We start from the raw sequence: 20,926 nt of genomic DNA, 5'->3' as shown, positions 1-20,926 counted from the left end.
ATAACACTTGTGTAAGTGTTTGTTGACACAATATTAGCTATTATATTTCAGCACAAAATTACTCAGAATTTCCGTCAGCTGGGATCTGCTTCTTCACTGTATCGTGTTTGGTGCATTTTATCCTCTGAGCTTGTCTGCTCGTTTCCCTCTTTCTTTCCTCTGGTTGGTATCAGCCCCTGGTTCCAGCCATTCAGCTTATGTGGAATCTTGGTTTGTCATTCAAGTATTAACTCTGCCTTGAAGATATACCTAAACTTGGAAAGCTTATGTTATTAATTTCTATCCAAATATCATACTTCCTTGATTCTTACATGTGCATTTTCATATTGTAATGTTTCTGAGGTGCATCTCACATACAACATGAGTCATGTTTTTTCCCTGAAAAATGAGTATTAGGTCAGGGCTGTGTTTTCTATCTCATGACATTGCATCGCACAGATGAGAAATGCAGTGAGTTAGTTATGAACAGGATGGTAGAGGGTTCTATCCAATGACATGTCTCCAGAGCAACTGGGCTACACGGTGGAACCACCCAGGGATCATCAATAAGACACACCGTTGCTCAGGGCCCACTCCCAGGATATACAGATTAACCAGGAATGGGGGCGTTCACAGACCTCCCAGGGGATTCTGACCCCTCAGCTGCAGGCTGAGCCGGTGTCCCCTGCACATCACCCCACTTGCGTCGTCAGAGCACATATAACCGTTGTAGATCGTTGCTGCCAGGACGCACTGTGGCCTGTGTCCCGACCCTGACGGGAGGAACGCGTCTGCAGCACCTGCATTGTCCGTAGGAAGCGCTCACTGTACACTGGACGGGCCGCGTTGATTTCAACCCACTAATCAGCAGTCTTGGGCTATCGTCTGCGCACATGAGTCCCTGACGCTTCAGCTTCCGCGATGATTATAAGCTTTGCCTCGTTTTCACCACTTGATCTCACTAGAAACATGCAGAACGAGCAGCTGCAGGTCTGGGAGGGAACCTGGGGTCTAATCCTGCCGCTGCTGCTACTGAGGACTTGATGGCCCCTAACTTGGGGACCTTGTGTGTGAATGGGGGGGTGTTATATGAACAAGGTGCTATTTAAGGACCTCTGTCCCACATCTTCTCATTGCACACACTGTGCCGTGGAGCTATCACCCCGTTACAGCTTTACGATGACTCAACTTCTGACTGCTCTGTCCACAGAAAGGACGCTACCTAGAACATGGCGCTGTGGCCCTAGACAAAGCCAGACCCGCCTCCCCAAGCCCAGGCCAGTCCTGGGAAACCCCGGTCAGCTTATCCCTTCCGGAGAAGCGAGGCTGGCGTGGAACAAAATCCAGGAACCCTAGCGGCCAAGTGACACTCTTGTCAACTGAAAGAAAATGCACAATGTGAGAGTCATGAGTTAAGTTTTATTTGGGGCAAAACACGGACTATGGCCCGGGAGACAGCATCTCAGATAGCTCTGAGGAACTGCTGCAAAGAGGCCGGGGGAAGGTCAGTGCTATGTACGGTTTTGGAGAAGGGGGCACGTGCGTCAGGCACACGTGGCGGCAGAGGCCGGCTGCCGGTCACGAGGAGCAGACGTCACCGCTCATGATTTTACTGCTTTTCTAGATACCGGGAGATGCAAGAATTGGGCTCCAAATCTTCTCCTGAAAATATCTAACTACCCGAAGGCCTGTTCTGCCAGCTTTTCCCAGAGCACAGAGCGCCTCGTCCCTGCTCTCCACCCTGAGCTCCTTTCGGGGGTGTTGAAGGGCAGCAGCTGCAGCGGCTCATGATTTAATCCTCGTCGAGGCAGATGGCAAGCGTTGATTTGTGTTCCCCTCCCCACGGGCCGGCTTATTCACAACCGACCCTCCTCCTTCAGAGCAAACAAGAGCTGCCCCAGCACCAAGGGAGACGCGAAGCTTCCCCCATGTCAGGGGCTGTGGATTCAGAAGCTGCCGCTTTGCCGGAACGGATGCAAACGAGCCCCAGGCAGCCCTGCAGCTGGAGTCCCACGGACCGCATCCCCTCCCCAGCTCTGCAGCCCGGAGGCAGTCACACACCTGCCTACCTGCTTCCGGCACACACATCCAGACATATCCGCTATGGTTCCCTGCTGACTCTGTGTCCGGGCCTGTTTTAGTGCAGCCCCGATTCTTGCATGTAAATAAGCACCCTGCTCCCAAGATTCTGTGACGAGCTGTTAAGAGGGACAGCAGGACTGGCCGTGCTGGAGTCCGCCTGAGCAAACGCAAGAGGGAAATGAAGCCACGTACCTACCACATCCCCCTCTAATGGAAACGGTACTCTCACGTAGCATTTAGATGTCATCTGTCACCTTGATAGGAATGTGGCTCAGTACACTTAGAGAATTTTTCCAAGTATTTAAGCTGGGTAAATGCGGGAACAGACGGCTACAGCAAGGCCCCAAGCCGTGCCCGCGGCGGGAGGTGGAGCTTCCCACCTGCACAGGCCCCCTGAGCTCCCCCCGAGGCTGCCGGGTGTGGAGGGAGCCCAGCACACTAGCCAGACCTTTGCGCTTCCCACCAGCGCCCGGCGGCTCTGCTGCCGCCTCCCTGGGGAGAGCCTCGGCACCAGGAGCCCGCCAGGGCCAGCCCACCCCTGCCTTTCCGGGTGGAGCCCCGAGCCCCGCACGCCGCAGCTCCCCGGCCCAGGCCCCGCCCGGCTTTCCCGGGACTGAGGCCCAGCCCAGGCTGCAGTTTCCCTGCAGGATTATTTTTAAACAGCTATTCAGGCTGTGGCGCCCGAGGCAGCTGCACCTCTTTCTCTCACACTAATTAAAGCCAACTCGATGCTCCTTAGCATATGAATCAAAGCGCCCTCGGAATAGGTGGTGCTGGTACCGCCCTCCTGGGCTCCCCTCAGCCGCCCCCCTACCCCGGCGCTCGGGCCCAGGCAGACGGAGGCTGCACAGGTATCGCCTTCCTGTGGGTTGTGGCCCACGAAGGGTTGCAAATCGCACAGGGTCCAAAAGTGGCTTGGAATCCACACCACCTGGGAGACAGATACTTCTGCTGGAGCATCAACAAAACAGAAGATGCGGGGCGTGCCCCTCCCCGGCGGCTCGGGACTCAAAACTGAAGAGGATGCTGGGGGTTCATCTGGCTCACACGACTGCAGGAATTTCCCCCAGAGTGAGGCGCCCGGGGCTTCCTGTTTCCTGCGAAAGTCCTATGGCTGGCGCTTCTTTGTATCAGTATTTGGGGAGATTCAGAACAACCCATGTTCTGAGGCTGCTGTGAACTCAGATGCCGTGGATTACGTTGAACAAATGACTGAATATGTTTTGAAACGAGGCAGGGAGGTGTCTGAGGACGATGATGCCATCACCCCCCTTGGCGAGCAGCCTGGACCTTTCTGAGAGCCAGTGGATGCAGAAGGATGGGGATTAACGTTAGCAACTGGAAAAGCATAGGTAGCTGAGGGGACTACTGAATATTTTCCTACAGACGAACCCTCCACATCAGTCTTTAATTATCTCCCTTTTAAGAATCACAGAGAAGAGACTGTTCAAAAGGTCTGAGGGTTTTGTGGTCTGGGGTCTGTAGACAAGCAGAGAGTGTTCAGAAATGAATTCCCGCCCCCATGGCGTGACACACGCTCAGACCTAAACAGTCGCCTCCTGCCGGGACCCAGGGAAGCGAGCCTCAACGTCTGCTGCAAACCCTTTATTCTTCCATCAAGCAGGGACTGGAAAGCGCTGGGGGAGGATTTCGAGGCACCCAGAGTCTCGGGGGGCCATTCTGCCAGCTCAGACTCTTTTTTTGCCGCACGCCGTTTGCTTAGGGTAGACCCAGGCGGTAAATCTTTCCTGTAAGTGGCCCCTCGGTTATACCAGCACCAGGGGCGCTGACTGAATAACCCAGAAATCATTCTTGGTGACCTGAACACCTCCTGTCTGTCCAGGGAGAGCAGACACCATATCAGGGAGCCGTCTGCTGTGTCTGGCACCTTCGGCAGGAGGGGGGTGGAGCCTGCCAACGCTGCCGGCAGTTGGGGTCCCTCCTCGCCTCTCTTCTAGGGGCACATCCTCCAAATGGGGGAGACTCGCCCCCAGCCAGGGGTGCACGGGCAGCCCAGCTCCCCCGCCTTGTCCGACACTGGGTCTCAGCACACGTAGACCCCAGAGCCACATTTCCAGAGGTGTTGCCAGGTCCCGTAGGAGCCCAGGGAGGTCAACAAGGCCTCAGCGTGAGCCCTGCAGGCTTCTGTCCGGAGACGGTGTCAGTTACAGAAGCAGGTGGTCCCCAGGCAGAAGCAGGAACCAGTCTCCAGAAATCAGAATTCGTGGACTGGGACCCGATGTGAGTGATTTGGGCCAAACTCGCGGAATGAGAAGCTCCACCAGGACAATCCGGATTCTGGGGGGCCATTTAAGAGAGCCCCGTGTTGCTCAGGAGAGGGACAAGCCAGTCTACGCTGGGTCCCGAGAGCCTGGAGGACACTTGGTGGCCTGGGTTAGTCTCCTCCCGGCCCCAGAGCATCTGCACCGATGGTAATTGCCCAGCCGTGAGGTCCTGGTGTGATTAACCAGGTCAGGACCCTGACTGCTGAAGGACTTGCTGTCCCTGCCAGGTTGGCCCCAGGTGAGACCACATCAGAGGGTGACCGGCAGTGCCCACGTGGCCTGGACACTGCTGCCCACTGGACGTCACGGCCACTGAGCTTGCGTCACGGAGACGGCAGGAAAAGAACTCGTGACTCCGGGGCTTGTTCCAGAGCTGAGAGCTGGGGAGAGAGCCTGAGGGTGAGGGGACCGTCTGAAGGAAACACGACAGGGACATCCAGCTGGTCTCGGGCTCCTGGTGGCGCAGCTGGGGAACGTGGCCCCTTTGCTGGGTAGCAGTTCTGGGTCATGAGAAAATAGGGTCAGGCCCATCCAGGAAGGGCTCCGAGAGACACAAACCAGCCTGCTCCGGGGGAGACGCAGGCTGAGCCCCCGGCGACTTCAGGGGAGACGGAGCCACAGCCCAGAAGGAGGACCGGGCGGTGGCACAGGCGTGGAGGGGGGTGGACTCCAGGGGAAAAGGCAGAGCAACTCCTGTGGCAGAAATGGGGGGCAGGGGGCGGGGGCGTGAAGTGATGCTAAGTCGGCAGTTGGAAGCTGTTCCCTGCCCTGTGCCGGCGGCTTCACGCCTCACCTCAGGGCGGCTTCACACCTCACCTCGGGGCGCTGGGGCGGCTTCACCCCTCACCTCGGGGCAGCTCTGTGGACCGAGCTCCGTGTTAGGGACGCGTTGCGGGGAGAGCACACAGAGCAACGTCACCCTTGACAGGGGAGCCTGCTGGCTGGTCCGGGAAGCATCTGGATGAACTTGAGCCCCCATTTGCCCCTTCCCCCCTCCAAACACAGAAATCTCAGAAATACTTGGAAGGGGACTAGGTTTCCCACAACACAAAAGATGAAGCTCAGGTCCCATAACTGGGTTTCCAAGGGAAAGAGCTGACCAGAGGCTGGAAGACACAGGGAGGCCTCAGTATGGAACCAGTTCAGCAAGAAACAGAGCAAGCCACCACGCCAGGGGCACCTGGCAGAGCCCTGCTTCAGCTGCAGCCATGGGGCAGCGCCACCTGCGCCCTCGCGGAGGTCTCCGCGGTCCAGGTGGTTCTCCCTGGAGGCTTCAGGGGAGCCTGCATGGGGAGGCCCCATCCAGCCCTAGGGGGGCTCCTGGGGACTCGGGGAGCGGCCCAGGTGCCCATGAACAGCTCAGATAAAGGGGAAGTAAGTCGCCTCCCCGTGTGCTGTGCGGTCAGCTCCCGGGTTAAAGAGAAAACACTTTAATTTCCCAGCCTCATCGGTTACTAGATGACCAGGTGATGCACAGATGTGAGATACGCGATGACCTTCCTCATTCAAAACAAACTTGGTCAGAATCTGCCAAGTCCTTCAAAAGTCGGGACGAAGTTCTTAGTATTTTCGTTTTATCATAAATATATGTTCGATTAACAAAATACTGATCATCCAAAAAGTCCTTTGATGACAAGTTCGCTGTCCCAGGGAGCATTTGTCGGGGTGGAGTTGCCCCAGGTGGGCATGAACTCAGGGGTACGGCTCGCTGGCTGGCCGTAGGTTCCACCAACGATGACCAGACCCTAGGGCTCCTGTCTTTTCGCTGCAATAAAACCAGCAAGGATTTGTCTTTCTCGGCACCACACTCACAGTCGGAACGTGTTCTCCCAGCCACTTCTCAGGACTTGAGGACAAGAGAGCCTTGTTTCTTGTTTGGCCGGGAGGTCAAGGTCCACCACAGGAGGCGTGTGGGTTTTCCCATCTCAGAAGACTCTCCTGTGAATGTTTCTTCAGTGCCTGGTCCTACGTCCTCCCTCAGGGCAGAAGTCTGTCACCATTGTGGGCAGACGCCTGTCCCTGCGGTTCCCACGGCCTCTGGCCCTCAGCCCTCACTCGGTCTCCATCTCCGAGAAAAACTTCCTGTGACAGCTCCTCCTGGCTATACCAAAGCGACACCACGAAAGGGTTCTGCCCAACATGAAATACACACGAGTCCACATTTGTCATTCCGTGTTGGTGGTGTCCGCCTTCACTAACTGACTTAGTGGGAAATGTAAATTTGGTCCCCAGTCTCTGATGCAGTTTAAGAATTCACGGTTGACAACGAAGAACTCGTGGCGGCGCCTACTGAAGGGAGAAGAGGGACAGTGACTGCTGTGCTGAACATGTGGGAAAACAGGAGACAGAGCAGGCAGGAGGCGAGGCCAGAGACCGGGGCCCTGATGAGCCGGCCGGCTCAGCGTCCTGTTCTGTTTGGGTTTTCCACCAACATAAGTCCTACCACCACCCAGCACATCCCTTCCTGAGAAAAGATCCGTTTTTAGGGCAGATAAAAGACAGTCCTACACTCAAGGCGTGTGCATTGAAGCGAACCTCCAGCTCCACATCCGAACCCCAATAGCTGCCCCTTCTGCGGGCCGCCGCACGCCGTCACTGCAATACAGCCGTCAGCGAGATGCACGCTTGTGTCTGTGAATTCATGCCGTGTTCTGGCTTCTCAGGAACGCATCTAGGAGGTTCAGCAGTTTCTGATGGAAGTTAACCCCACACCCAGGAGTGGAAACACCTGAAAAACAGTATTTGAAAGTCTTAGAGAGAAGAAATGAACCCTTTCCCTCACGCTGGGTGGGGTGAGCAATGGACCCACCGCAGCCTCTGATTTCAGTGAACGGGACCTGCTCTCCGAGACGCTTGCCAGAGAGAAGGGGAAACAGTGTGAACGACCAGGACTGCGGGGTGAGTCCTCAGTCACCTCAAGGAGACCACAGGGGCCACCACGGTTCAGTCCCACCGGTCTGCACGCGGCCAGGCCCCACGCCTCTCCCAGCCCCTCCGCATCCACCGCTGCGGCTCAGCCCCAGTGCTGGCTGCAGGGGTGGCAGGGCGACCGCGTGGGCTCTACCTGCCCGGCTGCCGTGGCCGCTACCGGCCCTGCGCATCGGTCAGTCGCCCGTCACCCCGGACGGCCTGCATGGGCCGCGGCCCCGTTGTGGTTCTGAGAGCTGTCTCTCTTCTTTGACTTTTCAGTGTTTTATTTCTTATCTCCTAAACTGGATCTCAAGCTTCCGGAGGAGACGTTGTCTCGGCTTCTATCTCCCTAAACTTTACGCCTTGGTTTCGGGGCTTTTTCAGTCACCCTCTAAATGTGGTCCCACAGGGCTCGCTGTCCTGACCCGGTTCCTTCCTCACTCCCTCCTCGCAGGGACCAAGGTAGGAAAGAAGTGGGTGCCCAGGAGGCCTGGAAACAAGGGGACCTCCTCCCCTTCATCCGACGCGTTAACGCATCAGAGGTGGAGCGTCCCTCCAGACTGGGGTGGGAGGCAGCTCCCACAGTCACCACAGGTTCCTCAGGTCCTGTCTCCTGGGAAGCGCCTCGCCCGCTGACGGCAGAAACCGTGTCCCACAGGCGGCGGCCAGCACGGGGTAAATAAGCAAACGTGTGTGATCGAGCAGGGCCGCTGGCCGCCCCTTCCTTGCCGCTGGGTCAGCTCGAAGTCAGGCGGGAAGGGGAGGCACACGGGAGGTGGGCGAGGCCCTGCCAGCCGCCGACCCAGCAGGGACCAGGAAGGACACAGGTGCCTGGTCACCCCACCCCTCCGTCCCTGCACCCCTGCGCCCTGTGGCCCGGGCAGCGCACAGTTAGATGTGATGCGGAGAAGGACGGCCCCTCCACACGGCTTCCCTGCATTCATGGTCAAAAGCAGGAAACGTTTCACTTACTGAGCTGGGAAGTGACTGGTGTGATGGTGCGTGAGTGTGTGTATGTGAGTATAGGTGTGTGTGAGAGTGCGTGTTTGTGTGTAGGTGTGAGTGTATGTGAACATGTGAGGGTTTGTATTCAAGTGTGCAAGTGTGAATGTGCGTTTGTGTGTACGTATATGTGGGTGGGTGTGCATGTGTGTGTGCATGTGTGTATTCACGTGTGTGCATGTACATGAATGTGTGTACACCTAGGTGTGTGTGTATGTGGCGTGCACGTGGGATCTGGAGGAAGGGCCGCCCTTTTTCCCCAGAACGAGGGCAGAGAAAGGCCGGGAGCCTGCGTTCTAAGCCTCTTGCCTCCTATCCCCAAAGGAAGAGGAGTCAAAGATGCCTGAGACGTCCTTCCTCGTTGCAGGCGTGTGGCTCCAGGTTGCCGGGCTTTCATTGAAATCACCTCCTTTTCAGTGGCCCGAGCTGTGGGTTTCATGATTACGTGGGAAGCAGGTTTCCGTCCTGGTAAGTGGGGCAGACGCCAGGACGCGGCAGAACCAGCGGGGTTGGTGCCCACAGCAGGGAGGGTCGCATTGCTCAGGGTCTAGCTTGGTGTCTGCAAAACCCGCCAGCACTGCGGGGGATTCACTGGGAAGGCAGGGGTCTCTGGCGGCCTGCGATCCAGGACCCTGAACCTTCAGACGAGAGCGCAGGTTCCATGACGAGAGAGGATCCAGGAAAAAGGACAGAAGGAGGCCGGATCGGCTCTCGAGGCGTCCAGACGGTTTTCAGAAACCGGGTCAGCAACGTGGAAAGGGACCTGGGAATGAAACGGTGTCACAGGGGTGCCGAAGGGTCTGGGACAGCACCTCCAGGCGTTCCTGCCGTCAACCTACAGGAGCGTGGGCTCTCGCCTGGACTCCCCTCCCTGTGGCGTCACGGGGGTGGTCTGTTCTGCACTGAATCTCGCACGCATACACGGCAGGAGGTGGGTGCATGGAGAGACCCTGAGGGCAGCTCCGCTCAGGACTCGGGCTACCCAGGGGAAAGAGCCACGAAGCCCCGCTCTGCCGGGGTCCACGCCCACCCTCCCTCTTCTGCCACGGGTGGAACCCATCCCCTCACCTGCGCGCCCTGGTGTCCCTGGAAAGACACGTGTGTTCCCATCTGAGGGTCCATGGCATGTCTGAGCTGTGAACTCACTTAGGTACGTGGTGGTGGAGGTGGTCCCCATGTGGTGACGTTCGCAGAGCAAACCCTGCTATCAGGTGAGGACGGGTGTCCTCCCCTGGGCCCCTGCCCGGAGGGTGGCTGCCGTGAGAGACTCCTCTCCTACTGGCAAGATGGGGCGTCACCCTGGCCAGGGCGCCACGTTGCCCGTCCAGCTGCACTGGCTCCAGATGCCCTGCAGATGACGCTCGGCCCCTCTCCAGGCACCGTGCACGGCGGTGGCTCAGGGTGGAAACTGGGGCTCCGTCCCAGCCATGCCCTCATTCCGCCACTCCTGCAGCCTTTGCTGAGAGATCTTTGTCGTGCAGCTCCCCCAGAGGAATAGCACACAGACAGTGGGATTTATGGAAAAGTCAGACTGCTTCCACTGTCCCATCCACAAGGCTTGCAGTCAACGGGCCAGGCTGCTCAGGCAGCCCTTTCCCGTTAAGTCATCGCAGCGTTTGGTCGAGCTACTTCCCCTCCATTCAGGCTCTGATTCTGAGACCTCCCTTAATCAGAGCCGGGAATCACAGCGCAGATCACCCATTGAAGGCCGTCTCGTCTCTGGCTCAGCAGCCCCTCTGATCCCCTCTGTCCCCCGAGGACGGCCGCAGCCCTGCCAGCCCTGAAGGTCTCTGGGTCAGAGACGATGAGGTTCTCCCCGGACTGGGTGCGTCCGTGGTGCTGATGTGGACGCCTGTGCATCTCCGTGCAAAGGACAGCGACCTGCTCTGCACACCCACACCTGTGACGGTTTACAGGCGAGGCGGCCGCATCACGTCCTGCTGCCACGCGGCTCCAGGGAGCCAGCACCGCTCCCAGGCCACACCGCTCAGCGCTGCGCAGCAGGTGGGCAGAGACGACGTCCAGGCCAAATCCCGAGGGCTGGCCTACAGTTCCTGGGGTCGGGGGAGCCACGGCTCCATCTGTACTTAAGAGGAGAGCGTCTGCGGTCACGGCAGGAGGGGCGTTGCCTTCTGAGCGGCCCAGCGATGTGCTCAGAAATGAAGTCCAGGCTCTCCTGGCCGCGTGGTCCCTGGGGGACACCCAAGAGCCAGCACTGTCCAACAAGGCCCTGAGGGGGAGGCCGAACCTTCACCTGAGAGCCCCCCCACCCGCTCCGTGTGCACTCACGGGGCCCCAGCTGCTGACCACACGGGTCAGAAAACAGGAAAAGTCAGTATCAGGCACTGGGAGTTTCAGGCACCAGATGAGGACATTTGTGCAAACCTAGTTTTCAGTGATCACTTAACCACCGACCAGATTTCCTGGATCAATGGCGAATACCAAGCTTTAAGTACGCAATCACTTCCTGAGCTTCTGAAGGTGATATTTTGTTCAGAGTTTAAATGGACTCTTTGAACACTTTGCTCGGCGGACAGAAAGTGAGATGAGCCTTGGAGCCCTCACCCCGTCACCACCCACACTTGTGGATTCACCTGTCTGCTCGGAGGCAGGATGGGCTCCCCACCCTCTCTGATGCCTGCTCTTCCTTCAAGCTCATGCTCCGGGACCTCCCGCTGCAACAGAGTACACGTCTGCACACCTAGGAATAGATTTAAAGACCCGAAACAGACTTTCTGCTTTGCAGCGTCATGATATGCCATGGAAACCGCCGTGTGCACCAAGCCGGGTTCTTGTTTAAATAAAGCATCAGGTCAGAGCATCTTCATTTTCTTACATCAAGTTTGCTGTCAACATCACCAAGGCCACAGGTCAAATTTAAAATACCGCACTGTACACTCGGTCTGGAATCAGCTCGATAAGATTAATTCATATTCTTATCCTCATTAAGAAACTAACGCGGAACTATTCTAATTGCGAGCCTTTGACACAGAGCGGGGACTCTATCCGGGTCTACTTACTGTCTCTCTTACTGGCTGAGTTTGCATGTGTGTCTTCTCAGCTGCATTATATCCTTGGAACAAACGGCCTTCCAACGTCAGGTCCCCAAACGGTCTACCTTCAATCAATAAGGTCTTTCTTGAAATACTGCTGCCCTGATCCTTGAAAGGCGGTGAAGCAACGATCGGCTCGTGCATTCTCAGGGGCTCACAGTGAGCTAAGCAGAAACACTAAATACGACGAACTCAACAAAGAGCTGTGAGCAGTGGGGCCTCAGACAACCTAGACCTCCGCCAACGAGGGAACCTCAGGAGAGCTCTCAGCGTACACCTCCCGTGATGCACACCCCCTAATACACACCCCCCATGCACACCACCTCCCCCTCTCCGTGACAGAGGACCCAGGAGGTCTGACAGAAGCCTCTTGATCACCAGAACTCAGCTCCCCATGGCAACAAATCCCCAAAGAGCTGACTTCAAACGCAGCTTACAAGTTCTTAATATACAGCCCTTGGGCCATGATTTAAGGGAATAATTCAAATATGGTCCAGGTAGACAGAAGCCAGTGATAGAGAATCAGCAACAAGATTCTTGGGAAGAAAGTAGAGGCCAGAATAGAGCTTCCCTGTTCCAAGATGATGATAGGGGGAGCATCCGGCAAGGAACCTATAGAAGGTCCTTATCAGGAAAAGAGGGGGAGGGGAGAAGGAGAGGGAGAGCGGGAGGACCGAGGACAACTTGGCTATTCACAAGACAGGTGAATAAGGATATGAGGCAAGAAAAGAATCTTAAACATAACGGACACCTGGGCGTCAGAGACAGAGTATCTACAGACAAAAAGCAACCGGCCTCAGACTTATCCTCAGTAACGACAGGTGCGTGAAGGCGGAGGGACGTCGTGCGCAGAGAAAGGAGGAGACCTGCCCTCATTACACACCCTGCCCAGGTGTCACCTGTATGCACAGGCAGCAGAGCGGCTGCATCTCATATACAACCTCGGGGATCAAAGCCCGGGGAAAACTTCCTTAAACATCTGTGTAATCCAGTGAACCCTGGATGAGAACAAAAAACTTACACTTTTCTCTCCCTCTTCCCTTCCTCTCCTTCTTATTTTCTTGAAAAATATTTATTCGTTCTCTTCCCTCCCTTCCCTTGGTCTTTCTTTCTTTTTTTTTTTTTTTTTTTTTTTTGTGGTACGCGGGCCTCTCACTGTTGTGGCCTCTCCCATTGCAGAGCACAGGCTCCGCACGCGCAGGCTCAGCGGCCATGGCTCACGGGCCCAGCCGCTCCGCGGCATGTGGGATCTTCCCGGACCGGGGCACGAACCTACGTCCCCTGAATCAGCAGGCGGACTCTCAACCACTGTGCCACCAGGGAAGCCCCCCTTGGTCTTTCTTGAAACAGTGGGACCAGTGGGGTCTGCAGAGCCGGAGCCAAGAAGGTGATCACAGCTGACTAGAGCCTCCAGACGCACCAGAATTTTCTGAAAGATGGAGAACATAAAAGAATTCTGTTTTAGGAGAAGTGACAGAAGTTGCTACAGCATAATGTAAATATAACTTTCATAGGCACTGGGAAACCAAAAAATTCATGCCACTCATTTTTTCCTGATATTCACTCTACTATGGTGGTCTGGAACTGAACCCACAGTATCTCCGAGGTCTGCCTGTACATTTTTTTGTTGTTATATCACAGCATATCAAGGCAAAACTAATAACATCAAAGACAAAGAGAAAAATTTTAAAGCAACCAGAGGGAAAAAGACATACTACTACCACCAAAAAACAATAATTCAACTGCAATTGGACTGATAAACACTGAGCTAAACTATTGTTCAACAGGGAGAGAGAAGGTATTTCCAGACAAAGACCAAAAGAGATCCACCTGCAGACCCCCGTGAAATGACTGTGGAAGAACTTCATTCAGTAAGAAGAAAATTAGAGCCAGAGCAAAAATGGGATTCGGTAGGAATGGGGCCAAGAAGCATATAAAACAACGGTACGTGTAAATAAACGCTGACAGTAAAATGCATCATCATAATAACACGAACCGTAATGACCGTTAGGCAGTTAATAACAGTATGAAGCTAGACCAGTACCAGGGAGGTGGCAGCCCAGGCAGCCCTACTTCCTGGGGTCTTCAGACCAGGGCACCGGTTATTTCAGGTCTTGTTAAGCGGAGCGGGCTTGCTGAGACATTTACAGTCAGCACAGGAAGGGTAGACGGAGGACGTACAACTTCTAGCGTCCGAAGGAAAAGGGGGACGTTTCGGAAAACCTGATCATTTCCATAAGGGGTAAAAAACTAAATCTAAAGAAAGGCAAAAGGCAGGTCACGGCAAACAGAAGCACAAACAAAAGCTGTGGCTGGAGGAAGTCCAGATCCACGAGGAGCGAGGAGTGCAGCAAACGTACAAAGTAAACTCACCTGTTAGATGGACAGCAGAGCCCAGATCCGTGTTCTCATGGGAACCACCTGGATCTACGGTGGCAGAGCTGACTTGCAACCCGGGGAATCGTGTCCCAGACGGTCCCGGTACCAGACTTTGAGAAATTGGCTAAAGCCACGAGAGCAGACGGACAATCTGGGTCTAGAATACGCAGGGTCTTCTTGCACAGTGAACTCGCGTTTCGTGTGCTTATGCAGGACAGAGTTCATCCTCCCCTCTCCTCTTTGGTACGGGCCCCCTCCAGCCTCTTGGGCCCCGGGGAACAGAACCCTACAGGCTGCTACCCAGACTAAGCCCTTTGTTTCCTGTGTAGCCCCACGGAGCCCTGCCCGCTCCTGCATTCTCCAAGGGGGCTTGGAGAGGACACATGGACTCCTAGGAACGTGCCCCCAGAAACATTCACCTAAATCCACAAAGATCTGTGTACACGGATAAAATAGCAAAAGTTGGGGGAAACCCAAACGTGGACCAACCACGGCTTGGTTCACAGATCCTGGTGGAGCCGCACGATGCAGCTGTTCAGAAGGATAACGTAGATCTGTAGTCACTGACGTGGAAAGATGCCCAAGACATATTATTAAGGAAAAGAAGGTAACAGAGTCACACGTATAGCAGGATCCAGTTTCAGGACGATTAATTCATGTGCTGTCTTTGCTTCGGTTCAGGCCCAGAGAAACAAAACAGGAAGGGTATCTGCAGGCTCCGACTGTGGCTCTGTGAATGGAATGTGGGCAGGACGGTGGTTGTGGAAATTTTTATTTTCTAATCTTTTCCCACTTCTCTATTGTTTTTTTCACTAGATTGTATTTATTGTACAGACAGGGGGAAAAAGTTATAAAGAGAGGGTTTTTTACTGTAAAGTTATCTTTATATGAGTTTTTAAATTGCTCTTGTCCTTTGTAATAAGAAAGGATTTACCCTGACACCCCGGGCTTTATCTGATCCGCTTATCTACCCAGAATTTTCAGGAGTATTACTCTTACACCTCTAAGCAGTGCCAAGGTTTTTTTCTATGGCCTTTTTGCAGGGAGGAGGGGTGTGGGCTGTGAGAGACGCACTTGGCAAAGGGCTCCTTTTGTGTTGGGAAAGAATTTGTTTTGATTGTACACCACAGGGTAATTTTACTCCTGTAATAGCACTCAGAACTTCAAAGCTAATTTCAATTATCATAGTATTTATGAACAAAGCGACTTTTACCTTGATAAATAAAACCAATGAGATGATTTAAATAACATCTTCACAGCCATCACCACCCTTACACCACGTCCATCGAGTCCTCCAGAAAGGTTGGTGCAGTGAACGCACGACAGGAGACTGTTCACACGATTAGACCAAATCAGTGTCTGAGGCCAGGCCGTCGGGCCGTCATCCCCAGATTGCTGCCTGCTGTTCTCGCAGTCACGGCTGCCCACGGGCCTCCGTTCTGAGCTGTGGCCCAGAGTGTGAAAGGTCCTGTCCCTGCTCCAGGGATGCTTCCTCTTGTTCCTCTTCCAGCTTGCTTTCTTCCTTCCTTTCCTTCTTTCTCTTTCTTTCCTTTTCTTTCATTCTCTTTCATTTTTCTTTCTTCCTCTCCTTTACTCTTTCTTTCTTCCTCTTTCTTTCTTTCTCTTTCTTTTTCTCTTTCTTTCCCTTCCTTCCTTCCTTTCCCTTTCTCTTTCTCTCTCTCTCTCTCTTTCTTTCTTTCTTTCTTTCTTCTTTTTCATGTAAGGATGTTAAAGACAGCACTAATTTCCAACAGGTCAGGGTGATGGGCACCCAGGATCTGCAATGCTCACGGCCATTGCTAGGGGATTCGATGTGGGTCCCCAGTGACTCTGCCCCACCACAGGGACTGAAGGAGGGACAGTGATTACAGTGTACGTGGGACGTTTACAGCCTCTCGAGCTTTGGAGCCCTCTTTAATTTAATGCCTATGGTACTACATTACACAAGGTAATGCCCACATCCCCCTCTCCAGGTGATGAAACTGAGACATAGGGCAGGGATGAGGCTTCCCAAGGTCATGGGACCAGTCTGTCCACATGGGAGGAAGACTGAAATCCGAACCCAGGCCGTCCATTTCCAGAGAGAGAGTGCTCAACTGGAGACTCTGCTGTGTCCAGCGGAGGGTCACAGACTTGCTAAACATACCTGCCCTGCTGGACAGGGATGTGCGTGGGGGACGGTCACCACCTGCTGCATCAGAGCTCTGCCGGAGTTTGAGGTCAGAAGTGGCTGGATACTCCAGGCAGCAGCTGAGAGACACAGAAAGGGAGTGAGTGGGCAAGAGCCCCACATGGGAGGAAGGAGGGCGGAAGACAGAGCAGGAGAGTGGGAAGTGGGCGTCGGAAAGGGAGGACACAGGGGTCTCCTCGGAGGCGGGCTCTCGCCCAAGGGAGGAGCGGGGCACTGGCACTGACCATCCCCAGGAAAGGCCACGTGGCTGGGTCCAGGGGGCGGAGGCGGGCTGGGTGCCGTCCCGTCCCCACCTACAGAGGCGCTCACTGGCCGGGATGTTCTGCACCTGCCTGTTGGTCAGGAGCCAGCGGCACAGACGCCAGGTCTGGCACTGGACGTCTCCTGGCCATGTGTCTCTGCCCCTCAAGAGCTCCCCGCTTCCTGCTCGGGGCCCGGACCTGCCATCCACTCCTCGGGCCGTGGGTGCCCTGGTCTGTGGTCCAGGCACAGGTGGGCGGCCAGGTGGGTCCACCTGGGCCCAGCTCTGCAGAGCTCACGCTTTTACATCAGACCCCAGGTCTAGAGGTGGGGAGACCGTAGGAGGCCCCCAACCTGGGTGCCAGCTAGATTCCCCAGTCCCGCTTGACCAAAGCGCCCCGTTCTCTGGGGCTATGAGGCACTCGCCCTGTTCATGGAGCTGATTCTCCAGCCTCCATTGGGTTTTTTCTCGTCTCCACCAATTAGAACACAGGAGGAGGGTGAGCAATCTGTCCCCCCCAACTCCATCCACAGGGGACACTTTCTCCCGCTGAAAGAACCACAGTTTAAAAAATTTTATTGAAGTCTAGTTGATTTACAATGTTGTGTTAATTTCTGCTGTACAGCAAAGTGACTCAGTTACACACACATGCGTATTCTTTTCCATATTCTTTTCCATTATGGTTTATCCCAGGATACTGAATGTAGTTCTCTGTACCGCACAGCAGGACCTGTGGTTTATCCATCCTGTACACAATAGTTTGCATCTGCTGACCCCAAACTCCCATTCCATCCCTCCCCAACCCCCTCCCCCTTGGCAACCACAAGTCTGATCTCTGTGTCTGTGAGTCTGTTTTTCTTTTGTAGATGCAGAATTACGATTCTGTTCCCATTTCTATCCCCTCCCCATGTAATCTCATCTTCCTGCCGCAGGGGGCGCAGTGGGCCAGTCCAGCCGGGGGTCTGCAGCCCTGGGGTCTAGGGCTCAGGACCAGAGATGAGCCTCTGGGCACACAGCCGGTACCCCATCTGGTCACAGTTTAGGTCCTGTAGGGAGAACAGTGCGTCAGAGTGCAGAGAAGGGTTCCCAGTCCCACGCTGGGGCAGGGCCCTCTCCCTGGGACTGGCGTGGAAGACGCAGCCCAGCGCCTGCAGCCCTCAGCGTCTGACGACAGGGGAAAACCGGCCTTCGGATGGAGAGCCGCAGATGACCAATGGCCGGGCTGAGCCACTGAGTCACGGCATCCACACCCCACGCCCGCCCAGGGCTTCCCGTTTCCTGACGTGTGAGGTAATACATTTCCTTTCTTCCTTTGAAGCCAGTTTGAGTCAGAGTTTCTGTTTCTTGCAGCTGAAGGACCACCTATTTCCTTTCATGGCTAAAACCCATTTACCCACAGTCCTAGAACCATAAAAGCAAGAGTGCTACAGCCTCATGGGGCTTCAGGGATGAACTGCCAACGTCCGCAACCTTCCCGGTGGAGGGAACCCTGACAACGGGGCTCTTACTCCAGGCCCTGAGTCCCCCATGGATAGGAAATCGATGGACAGCTGCTTTAGCCCTGGTGTTTTTTGCTTAGAATGTCTTTCTTAAGAACTCTTGGTACATTGAAATGTTATTTCTTAGGCCTGTTAAAATATTAAGTGTATGATTTTGTCTCCTTGGATATTGAGTTTAGGAGCTGTAAATAAGGATTTGTGAAGAGCAATACAGTACCTCTCACTTAACATTATAAATATCCCCAAAGTGGGGTAAGGTAATAGTCAAAACACAGTGAGAACCCAGAAGAGGAAAAAAAATCACATGCAAGGAAATACAAATTAAGATTATCTTAGATTTCTAGGACGCAGCCCTCTGTGCCAGCTGTAGGAAGAGAGAACGTGACCCTCACACCTTGAAGCCAGTCCAGCTTGGATTCCTGCGTAAAGACAGGCTTGCATGTTTAAATCATGTTCTTGTGCTCTCATCAAAAAGATTATTTAGTTAAAAACAACAGGAATCATATCAAATCCACAAGAACTTACAAAGAATACACCTTCCTGGAAAAATTTACTTGAAAATATGTTTCAGCCACTGAGATAAGAAGCAAAAATGAGCTGAAGAAAGGGAAAGTCATCCATGGAAACACTGGCCAAGACCACGGAGACCAGTTTAAAAAAGCAAAACTTCTAAATCTACCAAGTTCCAAAAAAAAAAACCTGCAAAATAGAAAATGAACAACAAAACTATCAGGAACAGAAACCCCAGATTAAATGAACAAAAGGCAAGAAGTTGAGGGCAGAGGGGTGTGGGGGCAGGGAGGAGAATAAAGGGTCCTTCACGGCCTCTCTCCTGCACGTACGTACACACATGCAGACGCGTGCACACACAAAACCCACTTTGTACACTGTTTCAAAAGTGTAAATTAAAGAATTACTTTGAAATCTTGAATATACTCACTAGTATAATTTGAAATAGGATATGTGATTTTCCAAACACCAAAAGCATCAATAGCAAAGAAAATACAGTCCATTTACATGGGCTATGTTGACATGACAGGAAAAAGGAATGAAAAACAGAACCATAAAAAAAAAAAAAGTGCACTGTGAGAAATCAGCTCTTCAGTTAGAGAACATGTTTTGTTCATGCTGTACAGTTCTCCAACTTTTGTATTTTTTCCCATAATTTTAGCTGTATTTTCTTACCACTTGCAGCATCATTGCCTTTTATTTTTCCTTAAATTGATTCACTTTTTAACTTAAAAACATAGTATAGCCTTTTCCTTAAGCAAAAATAACCACCAGGTCATGGGTCTGCAGTATTTTCTTTTCCTAGTACACATTGAAACAAATAACCATTAAGATAAAAGCATTCAGTATAAAGAAGGTGTGGTCCATATATACAACGGAACACTACTCAGCCATAAAAAAGAATGCAATCATGCCATTTGCAGCAACATGGATGGGCCCAAAGATTATCATACTAAGTGAAGTAAGTCAGACAGAGAAAGACAAACACCATATGATATCACTTATATGTGGAATCTAAAATACGACACAAATGAACTTATCAACAAAACAGAAACAGACTCACAGACATAGAGAACAGACTTGTGGTTGCCTAGGCGGGGGTAAGGGTCAGGAGGAGGGGTGAGGGATGGTTTGGGAGTTTGGGGTCAGCAGATGCAAACTACTATCTATAGGATGGATAAACAACAAGGACCTACTGTAGAGCACAGGGAACTATATTCAGTATCCTGGGATAAACCATAATGGAAAAGAGTATGAAAAAGAATATCTACGTATGACTGAGTCACTTGCTGCACAGGCAGAAATTAACACAACATTGTAAATCAACTGTACTTTAGTGAAAGAAATTTTAGAAAAAGATAAAAGCATTCATACACGGACTACCTAAAGTTATTTTCTAAATTACCAGTCATATATTCCACACTTGGGAAACACTTATCTTGGAAAATATTAATAAATAATATTTGATAAGTTCAATCCATTTTGTCTTTACTCATTACGGGTACCCAGAAGAACATAGATGGTTTTAGCAGCAGGTGTGGCTTTTGAAATGTGAGGGGTTTTGTTTTGTTTTGGTTTTTTGTTTTGTTTTGTTTTTGCGGTACGCAGGCCTCTCACTGTTGTGGCCTCTCCTGTTGCGGAGCACAGGCTCTGGACGCGCAGGCTCAGCGGCCATGGCTCACAGGCCCAGCCGCTCCGCGGCATGTGGGATCCTCCCGGACCAAGGCACAAACCCGTGTCCCCTGCATCGGCAGGCGGACTCCCAACCACTGTGCCACCAGGGAAGCCCGAAATGTGAGGTTTTAAAAACAGAGCCCACGATGCTCCTTAAGGATGACACACTAAAAATCACAAGAAAATCAGAGCACACAAACTCATACTGAAACATAAAGAGCTGGAATCCCACTAAGGTTCTTTCTGTTGCTGCTAGAGCCCACGGCGTGTTCGTGCTGTGTCTGTGCTCAGGGGACCCCCATGTCATGGTGAGGGCCTGAGCCCAGCTGCTGTGAGACCAGGATAGGCCACGCTGGGCATGTGGAGGCTGGCCCTAAGCTCCGGCCCTCACGCTGCCTGGGGTCCCATCATTGGCACCTTGGAGACAAGAGCCTGTGACCCTGTGAGAACCCACCCCCTGCCAGAAAAAGCTCAGGCTCAGGGGGAAGGAGGGTGTGTGTGTGTGTGTGTAAGTGTGAGGGTGTGCGTGCATGGGCATGGCAGCGACAGAGCCCAGGGAGGGTGGTGTCACCGAGAGGGCAGAGGTGCAGGGCTGGGTGCTGCCCTCTGGCAGGACAGCGGCCTTCTCTCTGCCTCTGACGGGCCAGGCCTCTCTGGCCGCAGCGAGTCTGTGACACGGTTGGTGGCTGCCCATCCCTCCCCGGCCTCCGCCCCGGGTGACTCTTTGGGTTCCTTCCTCCCAGGCGTCCAGGGTGAAGGGAGAGCGTGTGAACGTCCCTCCCAGCCCCTCACCCAGCGGGCAGCTCCCAGGGCACTGGGCTCCTTCGGGCTGTTCTCTGGGTTCTGCGGGGAGGCTCCCTGGGTCTCTGGGAAGCATCTGAAGGTGGCCCACCTCAGTCCTCAGGACACGGCCGGGCACCAGGCTGAGGCCTGGAGCTGCCGTGGTCCCCTCCGGCAGCCTGTGCTTGAGGTAACTGGGCGGCCTCCTCTCTGCCCACCTCCCTGGGGGCACAGGACCACTGCCATCAGAACTCCTGGTGTGGCCCTGACAGCTTCAGACACTCTCCGAGCTCCTGAGGATGACCTCAGGAAACTTCCAGAAGCTTCTGGAAGAGCAAGAA

The 20,926-nt window shown here is 53.6% G+C and overlaps 1 long non-coding RNA gene across 1 annotated transcript in view; it reads right to left on the bottom strand.

Moving 5' to 3' along the window:
• Positions 1 to 2,804: 2,804 nt before the first annotated feature.
• The window catches only part of LOC137204341 (uncharacterized), a 31,677-nt gene continuing 13,555 nt past the window's right edge, over positions 2,805 to 20,926 (bottom strand). The window contains exons 3-4 of the long non-coding RNA XR_010933554.1: positions 5,194 to 7,074; positions 2,805 to 5,162 (exon numbers count right to left, since the gene is read on the bottom strand). This is a non-coding gene — a long non-coding RNA (uncharacterized lncRNA). The remainder of the gene's footprint in view (positions 5,163 to 5,193; positions 7,075 to 20,926) is intronic.

Source organism: Pseudorca crassidens, chromosome 13 (assembly GCF_039906515.1).
Source record: "Pseudorca crassidens isolate mPseCra1 chromosome 13, mPseCra1.hap1, whole genome shotgun sequence".
Classification (NCBI taxonomy): domain Eukaryota; kingdom Metazoa; phylum Chordata; class Mammalia; order Artiodactyla; family Delphinidae; genus Pseudorca; species Pseudorca crassidens.
This window is presented reverse-complemented; position numbering and strand designations above follow the sequence as displayed.